Source organism: Oncorhynchus masou, chromosome 24 (assembly GCF_036934945.1).
Source record: "Oncorhynchus masou masou isolate Uvic2021 chromosome 24, UVic_Omas_1.1, whole genome shotgun sequence".
NCBI classification, from domain to species: Eukaryota; Metazoa; Chordata; class Actinopteri; order Salmoniformes; family Salmonidae; genus Oncorhynchus; species Oncorhynchus masou.
The window spans coordinates 61181672-61192678 of NC_088235.1; the positions used below are offsets into that span (position 1 = coordinate 61181672).

The following is an 11007-nucleotide window of genomic DNA, read 5'->3' on the forward strand; positions in this document are numbered from 1 at the left end:
GATACTTGGGACCGGTGCCACTTTTGTTTTAGCCCTTACACAGCTCAATTAAACCACCCAACTCATTAAGTCCTGGATTAGTTGAATCATGTGTGTTACTACGGAGCTGGAACAAAGGCATGCCGTCCTGTGGGTCCAGAGGACCAAGATTTCGGAGCACAGGATGTCTTACCTGTTGGAGATATTCACTTAAGGCCTTCTGGAGGGAACTGTAACACTGGAGAGAAGAACAGAGGGAGAGGCATATTATCTAAAGGCATCAATGAACTCTGGGAAAAATGGTTCTGTGTTTGAGCTCATCATCCTGAGCAGGTTTGATAATAACCTGAAGGAAAACAAAACACTCACCTTCTGTTCGAATGTATACACCTTTCACCTGAAAAGCAATAGAGCATTCGGTATATAAATGAACTGCGAATGAAGTGTATCTTCTGAAAATTATACCAAACACAAGAGACAGCCTAAGTGAGGAGATTCCATACGTACCGAGAGGGAAGCCGCCTAGGCAAGATGTGATGGAGTCTATCAGATTTGGGTATGCGGTGTGGTCTGAGCAGAGATTGGACAGAAAGTCTGACAGGCACCCGAACAGCCAACCAACAGTCTGCTCCTGCAGCCAGTCTGGTACAGAGCTCAGGGCACTGCAGATTGCAGAGAGAACATGTAGATTAAGAGAGTAGCAATTCTATAACATGTTTGCTAATCTACTGGAAAGACGGAGCTGTGGTCACAATCCCTGGATGTGCAGGTTTTGGTTCAACTTCCAACCCAGCCGTAACACCTGTTCAACTCATCAAGGTGTTGATCAGCAGTTGAGTAGTTGAATCAGGTGTGGTTGTGCTGGGGTGGAACAAAAGCCTGCACACCTTATGTGCCAGGGCTTGAGACTGAGGGAGAGGAGGAGGTGGTGAGATGTACCTGGCCCTACGGAGGGGGTTCTTGGCCTGCAGGGAGGTGTAGATGAGGGCCAGCGTGTGCAGACAGTCCTGGAGGAGAGACCCATGGGAGGTTTCCACCTCACTCAGCCCCTCCACCTGAGACCCTGCCTGGAGAGAGACAGACACAATTAGACCAGCCAGGAGAACATAAGATGTACCTGCACTGCAACATAAGGATTACAATATCTCTACGACGGGTCAAAAAAACCAACAATACTGTCATCCAATTACATCCTCCACACACATTTCATTTATAATCAACCTCACACGTTTGCTATGGTTGGGCGTTAACCAGATTTTCATATCATCATTCCAGTACCATACCGGGGTATATAGTATTTCCAAAATGTTGAAACAGACCAAACAAATTTAGGCAGCAGGGATCTTGATTCAGGAGGGGTTCATTGTCTCTGCTGTAACCAAGAACCTTGATCTGATGAGTCCCATAGGGTGGCGCAGAATTGGCCCAGTGTTGTCTGAGTTAGGGTTTGGCCAGGGTATGCAGTCATTGTAAATAAGAATGTGTTCTTAACTGACTTGCCTAGTTAAATAAAAGGTCAATTAAAAATCGACGACGCTGGGCCAATTGTGTAACCAGGGTCTGTAGTGACGCCTCTAGCACTGATGCAGTGCCTTAGACCGCAGCGGCACTCACTAGTTAACTTATAGTTAGTCATAAGCAGTGGCATAGCACGCAATCCTGCAGTCGAGCTCAACCCCCCCTAAATGTCACAAAACTATCCAGTAGTTTTATTAACCCGACTTTACCTCCGCTGGTCTGTACCGAATCACAGACCAAACGGCAAAATCTTCCAGCTGATTGGGAGGAAATGGGCTTCTTATTGTTTACATATTGTGCATCACATGCAAAGAGTCAAGAGATTGAAAATACAATTGACAGAGCCTACCGGCGCTGCAAAAAGTTGGGTAAACAACACTTTCCACGGAGTAACCATGGTAACAGTCTGATGTTTAGGCAAAAATAAAATCAGGCGCTAACACCAAGACCATCTGCTTACCTCTCAAGACCACAAAGCCTCCACTTTTACAGTTTTCCTGTTTGTCACCATGATTTGAACCTGTGACACGACAACCAGGGTTTAGCGTGAGATATCAAGCTACAGAAGGTATACTGTTGGGAGCACAGTTGAGTAGTTGAGTCAGGTGTGGTGGTGTTGGGCTGGAACAAAAGCCTGCACACCCTGGCTGTAGCTCTCCTGGAACAGGATTTGTGACTAGGGGTGTCGTGGTCAAATTCCACGTGACCGTTTAGACATGGTAATTCGGCTTCTCCAAACTCTGATGCTGCTGATGGTCATTAGTAGCCTACCAAACTTGCTAACTGCCTGGTACTCAGCACTCTAGTGTCCCTCTAATGACTGACTATGCAAATGTAAACAAAAATCTAATGAAACACTTAATGAGAACCCATGAGCTCATGTTGTGCAACATTTCTATAGGCTATGCAATTGCGTGAGAAATCAGTGTGATGCCTCTTAAGAGGAAGATCCCATCAGCTTTCTATAGGCTAGGCTTACTATATTTACATCTCAACTTTCCTAATATTAAGCACATTGCCTACCTGGCTGGCATGAAAATTAACCACAGGAAAAACGTCCTCCATTCGCTATTTATGTCACACCCTGATCTGTTTCACATGTCTTTGTGCTCGTCTCCACCCCCCTCCTGGTTTCGCCCATGTTCCCCAGTGTATTTATACCCGTGTTCTCGGTTTATCTGTTGCAAGTTTGTTTTGTTTTGTCGAGCCTAACAGCGGTTTTCCTGTGCTCCTGTCTTGCTCTAGTTCATGTTCTCCAGTTTTTGACCATTCTGCCTGCCCTGACCCTGCCTGCCGTTCTGTTTTTGAGCTTTGACAATTTAAGTGCATAGACGACATGTATTTTTTCCCTCTTTCGAAACAGGTACATGATAATGATCCATTCCAAATCGAAACAAATTTCACTCATTATTTAGTATATGTAAAGACAAGATTAAATCAAGAATAGACTGATGGGTGACAATATTACCTAATGGAAGAGTCGCGCTTATAGCCTGCTACCATGTGCGCGTTGCTGTGCTTATAATGTGAAGAAATAGCCTCATTGATTATCAACATTTTACGCTAAACTTTCGGATCAGTTTTTTTATGTATTAATTTGGGATCGACCGCATCTGACAACTGTCCCAGACTATGTTTGGAACATTTATTTCTCGCACAGAATAGGTCAACTTTTGTACTATGGGGATAGTAGATTGGTATAGCCTAAACACAAGCCTTTCTCATCTTGTTGGCTGACGAAAAGTAAATGTGGACAATTCCTCCCATATCTTCAATATGCACTTCGGAATTGCATAAGGACGCTCACAGTTGCGTCCCCGATGTGTATGTCTTCACTTGTAGCCTGTGAGAAATACCCAATCACATGGTGGAGAGCCATGTGAGTGAGAGGTGCTTCGGCGCACGCAGCACTCAGGGAGAAGGGAATTATAATTATTATATTAAAAGGCCTGGATTTTGTTACGGTGCAACGCAGCCACGCAAAGGGGATGCCGCTGGGAAATTTGAGGCATTATCAAGTGCTTGTCAAATTGTGAATGAGAGACAGATGAAGTGTGTACAGCCTGAAGGGGAAAAAAACTAAGCAGAGCTAACGCCTTTCAAGCGACTTTTTAAAAATCATCATTAGGAGTACCATCATGCAACCATCAAGCTGTATGTCTAGACACCCTAAGGTTTGTGTGTTAGCTAAGGAGTGCTTAGTTTGGGGAAGTCACTCAGTAAAGGAACGGGAGGAGGGGCGATGGGGGTCTGTGTTTTATGTTCACGTTTATTAATACAGGTGGCATGACAAGCTCCCGCACGGCGGGACGTTTTTCTTCTGGGTTTTGTATGACAGCAACAATTTGCTCTAAAATAAGAAATGCCACATAGTGACAGAGCACAGAGTAGACCAGGTGGAATAAAGATAGTCAGCTGGAACTGTAATGGCTTAGGGCATGTGGTGAAACGAGCTAAGGTTTTTTTCTCATCTTAAATCACTGGGGGCTGACATAGTGCTTCTTCAAGAAACTCATATTAAACGCTCCGCTCAGGCCAAGCTACGAGTCGGCTGGATCGGTCAGATATACCAGTCTAACTTTGATGCAAAAGCAAGAGGGGTAGCAATCCTGATAAGGAAAAACATTCCTTTTGATTACTCATCCTCGATTTCAGATCCTAATGGTCGGTAATATTATCGTGGCTGGTACACTGAATTCGAAACCAATAACCTTGGTCAATTTATATGGACCCAACTTCGATGATCCATTATTTTTTCAAAGGGTATTTAAGGCCATACCAAATATCTCGGATACAAGTGTTATTGTGGGAGGTGACTAACTGTACGTTAGATCCTCTTTTAGATAAACAGCTATCAAGGTCACTTCAACAATCAAATGCCAGTGTCTGTCTAAATACATTGATGACAAACCTTAACATTGTCGATATTTGGAGACTGACGGACCTAAATCATATTCCAGAATTGACTTTTTTTGTTGGACTCCAAACTACTTTCAGCAGCTGAGTCGGTTACCTATCACCCTATTCTAATTGCGGACCACTCTCCTCTGTCTCTTGTGCTGAAACTCGACAATATGTCGACAGGCGACTGTGGTGCTTAGACGCATACCTGTTGAAAGATGAGGCTTTTTGACAGTATTTGAAGGAGCAGATTGCCTTCTTCCTCGGAACTAACGACACGGGGGATGTCGACGACTCCACCCTTTGGGAGTCTCTAAAGGCTGTGATTTGAGGTTACATTATTTCTTATACATCAGAGAGGACGAAACGCGCCAATACTAGGCTGAGAGAAATTGAAAGAGTTAAGGGAACAGGAGAACGTTTTTAGGACTAAATCCTCGTATGCAGTCCTTGAAAAGATCAAAGTTAAAATATGAATACAATACCATCCTTTCGAAACGGGTGGACTCTTTACTTGCTAGAACGCAACAAAGAACTGGGGGACAAAACACAAATTATTAGCAAGACAGCTAAGGCATATACAGGCATCTAGAGCTATTCACAAAATAAAAAGACAAGAAGGGTAAAATAGTAACAGGTCCGCAGGATATTAATAAATGAGTTTTACTCCGAGCTATACCAATCAAAATGCGATGCTACTGATCCAAACTATGGAATGCTTTCTCGCTGAATGTGAACTTCCTAAACGAGACAGGGGGGCAGCTGCTGCACTCGATGCAGGGATAACTTCAGAGGAAATTAACACAGTGATAGCACAATTTCCAAACAGCAAGGTTCCTGGGCCCGATGGATATGTAATATAATTCTATAAGAAGTGCTGCGCCAGTCTATCTCCACTTATGTTGCGAATGTTTAAACAATCCACAGAAAATGCCAAACTCCCACAAACACTGTGAGGCAATAATAGCACTGATCTTGAAAAAAAGATACATTCCATGGAGATGTCGTCTTATAGCCCCGTGTCGTTACTCCCCATAGAAAACAAGGTGTTAACAAAGATATTGGCAAACCGATTGAAAAAATATATTTCCGACATCATACACCCTGACCAGACAGGTTTTTATCCCGGGCTGACATATATACTAAAATTTGAGACGCCTTTTCAACGTAATGTATCACGATCATAAGGTTGAGGCAGTGGTTATAGCTCTTGATGCAGAGAATGCGTTTGATCAGATTAAGTGGAAGTATATGTCGGTTCTGGAGCATTTCGGATTTGGAAAGGAATTTATTAATTGGATAATAATTATTTATGCACACCCAATGGCGTCCGTGGTAACCAATCAGGGAATGTCGCAGTCATTCCGCCTGTTCAAGGGGTGCCCATTTCACCTGCTCTCTTCGCTATAGCCATGGGACCCCGGGCATGTGCCGATATAGCTTCTGTTAAAATAAGACACACAGCACAAAATTTCCCTATATGCAGACGATGTTCTTTTGTTTTTGTCCAAGCCTAAAACGTCTATTCCACCCTTACTTAACACAGTCGGCTCATTCTCTGGCTACAAGATAAACTGGCAAAAAAGTGAGTTGATACCAATATCACGGTCTGTGGATATGCAATTTCTGCAATCTACCCTGTTTAGAACAGTGAGGGACAAGTTCACAAGCCTCGGCATTGTCTTGACAAGAGACCTTGATCAGCTATTGAAAGCGAATTGGGACATGAAAATATATCAGCTTAAACAAAATATAGATTTTTGGAAAACTGCCTATTTCCTTGGTTGGTCGTATGAACGCTATTAAAAATGGTTGTCCTAACCAGGTTTCTTTACCTCTTCCAATGTCTACCCAATTTCATACCACAAAGCTATTTTAAGAAACTGGATTCAATAGTAACTCCATTTTTATGGGATAACAAGGCAGCCAGAATTTCAAAGAAGCATTTCTGCAAGCACAAGATAGAGGGGGCTTTGGCCTTCCTCACTTCAAACTGTATTATTGGGCTGCTAATTTGAACATTGTGTCTTTCTGGAGGGAAAGTTTACTTGCGATAAGACAGAATGATTTGCCTTCATGGCTTTTGATTGAGCAGGCCTCCTGTCAACGTTCCTCACTCCCTGCACTTGTTAATAGCCCATCATATGTGAAAAAAGACACTTATGACTCTAATCCAGTCATTTGTCATACACTTAGGACCTGGAAGCAGATTAGGTATTTTCTTAACATACCCACTGTTTACATAGACAGCCCAATTTGCCTGAATTATGCTTTCCACCCTGCATTGGATGATATGGTGTTTTCACAGTGGAGGGAGAAGGGGATCACAACAATTGGTAATCTATACACATGGTCAGTTAGCTTCATTTCAACAATTACAGGGAAAGTTCAACATGCCAACAACACATTTTTTCAGATACCTCCAAATCAGGAATTTCTTAAAGACACATATACCACAGTATGGCATGAAGCCAAATAGTCCTACATTAGATGGATAGATGGGTTTGACAAGGATCAAGCTCATTCAAAAGGGTCGGTGTCTAGACTGTATGATGTGCTACAGGCCCACAGAGGTATCCACAGACACCATTAAAAGGGCTTCGGAACAAGAACTTGGTTCAGAAATCTCAGGTGAGGACTGGGTAGAAGCTCTCAGGAATATAAATCACAGTTCAGTGAATGCCAGACACAACCTTGTACAGTTTAAGGTGATACACAGGTTACATTACTCAAAAGTGAAACTGCATAAAATATTCCCGGACACCTCACCACTGTGTGAGAGGTGCAAGCAGGATGAGGGGACGTTGACACACTTATTCTGGACATGCCCTAAGTTACATGCTTACTGGGCTCTCATTTTTGATTACTTATCTAAAGCCTTTGATAGAATTATAGCCCCAGACCCATTGGTCGCTCTGTTTGGTACAGTTGATGGGAATAACCACGAAGGGAAAGCGGTCTCTCTCTGTACTCTATCAGCCAAAAGGCTCATATTGCAATTTTGGAAATTGGAGACTGTACCTACCTTTGAAATGTGGTTATGGGATTTAGGGAATGTAATACATATGGAAAATATTCGATACAATACCTCCAATAGAAGTCCAGTGTTTTACAAAATATGGCAGCCGATACTGGATAAATGGTCTAGTCCCGCCTGATAACTGGGTTGACGATCTGCTGCTACTCTGTGCTGTGCTGTACTCCACTCAATATTTATTTTTGGCTTAACTACACTGCTTGTAATGACTATATGCTGTTTTCTTATACATGTACCACCTAATAGGATTTTGTTTTATTTTGTGTATGTGTGAGTTAAGTTTTGTTTTGTCCTCTAAATTGGCCATCCCATTCAACAGTACAATGAATGTCATTGTTTGTATTGCTGTCTTTTTTATTGTATTTTGTTAATGGAAAATAAACATATATTATTAAACATATATATGTTTTTTTAAAGAGTACATACACCAGTTCAAAAGTTTCAGGTCACTTAAACAAATGTCATTGTTTTTTAAAGAAAAGCATTTTTTTTTTGTCCATTAAAATAAAATAAAAATCATCAGAAAAAAATAAAAATAAATTGTGGCCAGAAACCCCTGCACAGCTATTTTACAATATGAGCTTTCATTTGCATTTCTAACAGGATGGTCTCTCATAAAAAGAAAAATCAACCATCATTTTTCTTTGGATTTTCTCCTACCATATCTATTGTGTTATATTCTCCTATATTATTTTACCATTTCTACAAACTTCAAAGTGTTTTCTTTCAAATGTTACCAATTATATGCATATCCTAGCTTCAGGGCCTGAGCTACTGGCAGTTTACTTTGGGCATGTCATTCAGGCGGAAATGGAGAACATAGGGGCCGAGCCCCAAGAAGTTTACTTCAATTTGCAGCAGAGTAGTCAACCCTATGGCAAAAAATTGATGTCCATCAATGGCATCCTTCAGGACATCTCAGTCCATCACCATACCTTGGGTACCTTTTTGAGAGCATGGTGTCTTGCGCCAGAGGACGAAAAGGTAATTCGGAGACAGTGGATCAATTACATTGTTGCTTTAAGAAAGGAGCTGCAAGCAAGGCTACCAAACAACCTAGACGCCTTGCGAAACATGGCCCTGTTAGTGTTAAGGAAATCACCACCGCTAACGCGTTTACCCAATCTGTCGGTTCTGTAACCTTGGTGACTATGTCAGATTGCTCCATGCTCTCCAACTCTTTCTTTAGACGGGCGCGGAGAGCATGGGACATCTTTCTCAGCGGGTAGACCACAGGGGTTGAGTCTGGGCCAAGGTGAATGTGGTACATTCTCCTGGGAATAATCCTATTGCTGTAAAAGCAAACTCCTCCATTACATGTTCTGTCTCTACTGGTGCTGTCATTGATAACACTAGCTTGATGAGGTCCATGTCTAAACATGCTTTAAGACCTAGCACTGCAGGTGCTCTAGTGTCAACAACGTAAAAGTCCAACATCATGTCACTTTCCTTGTATTTTAATGTGCAGTCTGCGAGTGGCGGGCTTGTAGCTCGCACTCAATGTTAAACTGCGGTACTTATTCGGAGGAATAATGTTTACTTGTGCACCAGGGTCTAGTTTGAACTTTAGGAACACAAGGCACAGAGCTATCTCAATGTCAGCAATGGGCTTGCTCCGTCTCTGATATTTGATTTTTCTGTGTCACTGAATCAATACACAGTTCATGAGCATTTGACTCTGACATTTCATCTTCCCTCACTGCGTGTATTGTTGTTCCATGTTAAGCTCTGCACACTTTTGCAAAGTGATTCCATTTTCCACATTTAGACAGCTGGGCAATTTCCCTGTTTGCCATACACTTTGTATCCACATGTTTTGAATCTGTGTCGCTCTATTTTGGAGTTGTGTCTCTCCCGTTCTGATGCGCGATCTCTGGGCACCGGAGGTGTGCTTTTGATGTCTGCGCGCAGTGCTTGTTCATGTGATGCCGAAATGGTTTTCATCTGAATCCGTTCTAGCGCATGAGATCTTGCTATGTCAATATCTTTGTCCAGCGTTAGCTCAGAACCAACATCAAAAGTTTCTCTCTCACTCGCAGTGAGTGTATTCCAAAAACAATACGGTCCCTGACCGTCTCATCGTTGTTTGCATAATCACAATATTTCGCAAAAAGACGCAGCTCAGTCACAAACGATTCGCTAGCTCCCTGTACTTTCTCACTGAATTTGTATCTAGCGAAAATCGTATTGGTATTCGTCACAACATATACTACGATCGTTCTGAAGCATGTTTTAAGTACCTTTGATTTCGCCTCGGTAAGTGTCCATGGGTTGTACATGTCTCTCCCTTTTTCACCGATCCAGAGGAGCAGGTAGCTGCACCTTTCCTGCAGAGGACCCGCGAACATTAGGTCCACATGCTGGTTGAACGTACCGGGCTATATCGGTGGCACTGTGTTATCCTCAAAAAGGGCAAAGAATGTGTTTAGTTTGTAGACTCCCAGTCCATTCGAGGTGAAGGAACTCCAGCAAAATCCATCTTTTAGTCCATTTACTCTGACACCATGTCTTGCTTTGTATAAAATGCAGTAGGACAGGATATGTATTAACGTAGTTCTTTATTAGCTAGCTATAATTGGCATGTTCACATGTCTCATACCATGATCCCTGACCATGACCTCACCACCTGGGTGGTCTTAACCAATCATAGCGCAGTATGATACAGCGGTAAAATGCATCAAATTACAATTCAGTATGTTCCAGACAAACTAAACACATTCTTTGCCCTTTTTGAGGATAACACAGTGCCACCGATGCAGCCCGGTAACAAGGATTGCGACCCTCCTCTTCTCCGTGGCTGAAGTGAGTAAGACATTTAACCCTAGCAAGGCTGCTGGCCCAAACGCCATCCCAAGCTGCGTCCTTAGACTAGCTGGTTGGTGTGTTTACGGATATATTCAATCGCTCCCTATCCCAGTCTGCTGTCCCCAAATTCTTCAAGATGGCCACCATTGTTCCTGTACCCAAGAAGGCAAAGATAACTGAACTAAATGACTATTGCCCTGTAGCACTCACTTCTGTCATCAGAGAGACTAGTCAAGTATCACATCACCTCCACCTTACCTGCCACCCTACACCCACTTCAGTTTTCATCCTGCCCCAATAGGTCCACAGATGATGCTATCGGCATCACACTGCCCTATCCCATCTGGACAAGAGGAATACCAATATAAGAATGCTGTTCATTGACTACAGCTCAGAATTCAACTATACCCTCCAAGCTCATCATTCAGCTGGAGGCCCTAGGTCTCAACCCCGCCCTGTGCAATTCGGTCCTGGACTTTCTGACGGGCCACCCCCAGGTGGTGAAGTTAGGAAACAACATTTCTACTTCATTGACGATCAACACTGGGGCCCCACAAGGTTGTGTGCTCAGCCTCCTGTACTCCCTGTTCACCCATGACTACGTGGCCATGCACGCCATGAACTCAATCATCAAGTTTGCAGACGACACAACAGTAGTGGGCTTGATTACCAACAACGACGAGAAAGCCTACAGGGAGGAGGTGAGGGCACTCGGAGTGTGGTGTTAGAAAACAACCTCTCGCTCAACGAGAGTTGTTTGAAAACAC

At 43.0% G+C, this 11007-nt stretch overlaps 1 pseudogene; it reads right to left on the reverse strand.

Annotated features, from left to right (window-relative positions):
- Positions 1-10174, reverse strand: part of LOC135511415 (uncharacterized) — a 112009-nt pseudogene extending 101835 nt beyond the window's left edge.
- Between the last annotated feature and the right edge of the window lie 833 nt (positions 10175-11007).